This window comes from Myotis brandtii, unplaced genomic scaffold (genome assembly GCF_000412655.1).
Source record: "Myotis brandtii unplaced genomic scaffold, ASM41265v1 scaffold240, whole genome shotgun sequence".
NCBI lineage: Eukaryota > Metazoa > Chordata > Mammalia > Chiroptera > Vespertilionidae > Myotis > Myotis brandtii.
In genome coordinates this window covers 1457855-1460574 of record NW_005359064.1, presented here as the reverse complement: position 1 = coordinate 1460574, position 2720 = coordinate 1457855, and the positions used below count along the sequence as shown (strand labels likewise).

Here is a 2720-nt window from a genome sequence, read left to right as displayed (position 1 = left end):
CTGCAAGCTTATGAGACTGAGGCACAGCTCTCTCAGGTTCACATCCAGCATGCCAGGTTCACCTTGCAAATGTTTTCAAATGAAGACAATTAGTATTTCCTCTTGAATTTTGGCACAGAAGCGTACAAGGAAAAACAGAACCAATTCCTAGAAAAGCATTGTCTAACTTCAATAGAACATGAATACAGTAGTCCTTCTCATCCTCAGTTTAGCTTCCTGTGGTTTGTTGCTCAGAGAGAACTGTGGTTTGAAAATAAATGGAAAATTCCACAATTCATAAGCTTAAATTATGTGCCATTCTGAGTATTGTGATAAAATTGTGCGAGTCTCAGGCAGGCCAGGACGTGACTCATCCCAACATCCTTCATCTCCATGCTGTGTACACTCCTCCCTGTTATTCACTTAGTAACCAAATTGGTTATCAGATGGACTGTAGCTATATCACAGAGCTTATGTTCAAGGAACCCTTATTTTACTTAGTAATGGTTCAAAGTGCAAGAGTAGTGAAGCTGACAATTCCAGAGAAGCTGTAAAATACTTCCTTTAAGTGGAAAGGTGAGTACAATAAAATGTTTTGTGAGACAGACAACATTCATATAACTGCTGTAAAATACTTCCTTTAAGTGGAAAGGTGAGTACAGTACAATAAAATGTTTTGCGAGACAGACAACATTCATATAACGTTTATTATTATATTGTCATGATGGTTCTATTTTATTATTAGTTATTGTCAATTTCTTATTGTGCTTAATTTATAAATGATACTTTAGCATAAATATGTACATGTAGGAAAAAACACTTTACACAGGGTTCGGTGCTATCTGTGGTTTCATGCATCCACGGGGGGTTTTGGAACATCTCCTCTGTGGATAAGGGGGGACTCCTGTACCTGTATCACTCTATTTTTGAGGTTCATTTATCATATTTTATACCACCGAGAAATAGGTGATCATATCTCTCCTCTGTACACACTAATACTCTCCCTTCATTATCTTAATACTTGCTGTTCTTCACGAAATTCGTATATAAATTCCTCCCTGGGTACATTCAGTATACATTTGATTTGTGAATTAAAAATATCATTGATTACACACATAGACCATGTTTATCAACATACAGGACAAAAAGACTCCTGTTTTCTGCCCTTACCTGATGTGAAATGAACACTGATGAAGTTACTCAGCTTTTATGTAGACATTCTAACGAAACATAGGGCAGGGGTTTTTACAAAAAAGTATTCAGTCATTACTCATTTCTGTTCCAAGGTTGTTTAAAATGTACTGAACGATAAGAATATTCAGTGTAGAGTTCAGTTATAAGTTGCAGCACTATAGGAAGAGATTTGGAAGAGCTACATAAGGATTAAGTCCCTGATCCCAAATATAACCACATTAGGGAGTTTAAGAAATAAGTTACTTCCCTTATTATTTTGCCTTGTCTCAGTTCTCATCTTCCCCTTTTGCCACAATCTAAAACCAAATCGACAGAAAACAACAACCGGCTGTTAGTGGGACCTTGTTCCTAGTTGCCTTATGAGTTTGTGTAGACTCAGGTGAATCAGAATAACTCCTTTTCAAGGCACCTGCAGTTTAGTCAGACCCTGGCACGCCCAGGTTCTCCCTGACCATGGGCTACTTTACTACTCAGGGAGCACTTACTGCTCAATTCAGAATTAACCCCGGCTGCTAAACTGCCCCACTGGTCTAACCCTGCAGATTTGGGAAGCTGTTTCCTTTGAGGACAGTCCTAAAGAGAAAAGAGGAAATTGCCTGTATGTGTGTTTCTGAGACAACTTCGAGGGGTTTTTAGCGGGCAAAAAATTTCCAGTATGTGGTTTTTTTGTTTCATCTGAAAGACACTGTGGTTTTTAACTAGCTTGGTGCAGTTACTACAGTCATTTTACCTGACCTCTTTTTTTTTAAACAGGCTTAAAGCAAGGCTGAGCTCAAATTTTCATGAAAGCCACTCTGCCATCTAAGCAGAACTAACACTGTTAGAAGAGCATGCAAATTGTAATTTCAAAAAGTCCGTAAGCCAGCAGTTTCTTTTAACCACAGTGGCTTCTTCCTTCTGCTCATTCTGCTGAAACAGCAGCATTGGTGTACACTGCGAGGCTTTAGCTTTCTGCTCTAATTTGCTGTTCTTCTGATGAGAATTGTGCATTTGGGAACGTTTTGTTTCATGTTAAGCATTGTACATCCAGCTGGATTTTAAGTTTCTAAAGCTCTGAACCCCTCCTTTCTTTTTTTCTTCTTTTTTTAACCCCTCCTTTCTTTACCCATCTTTTCTCTTCCATCGGATTCAATATGGCATTCTATTGTGGGTGCTTGATTACTGTATGTTGAATGAATGTGTGGTTGAATAAATGACTGACTGAACAAATATTTACAGTTCCATTTCCCAAACTAAACAGTGCAAACTGGATGGGATCCATTTCACTCTGAGAGGAGGGTCTGCAGCAATGCACAAACAGAAAGATGAGAATTAGAACCCAACAGAAGGAGACAGGAGGTCGAGTTCACAGTCCCATAGTGGTTTAGATTAGATTATGTGGATGAATGCATGCAGCAGGGTATATATGTATGTATGTATATGTATACACAATATGTATTATAGCCCTAACCAGTTTGGCTCAGTGGATAGAGCATCGGCCTATGGACTGAAGGGTCCCAGGTTTGATTTCGGTCAAGGGCATGTACCTTGGTTGCAGGCACATCCCC

General features: G+C 39.0%; 1 long non-coding RNA gene across 1 annotated transcript in view; it reads left to right on the top strand.

Moving 5' to 3' along the window:
* Window positions 1–419: 419 nt before the first annotated feature.
* Window positions 420–2720, top strand: part of LOC106726219 — a 14168-nt gene continuing 11867 nt past the window's right edge. Inside the window, exon 1 of the long non-coding RNA XR_001362245.1 lies at window positions 420–555. This is a non-coding gene — a long non-coding RNA (uncharacterized LOC106726219). The remainder of the gene's footprint in view (window positions 556–2720) is intronic.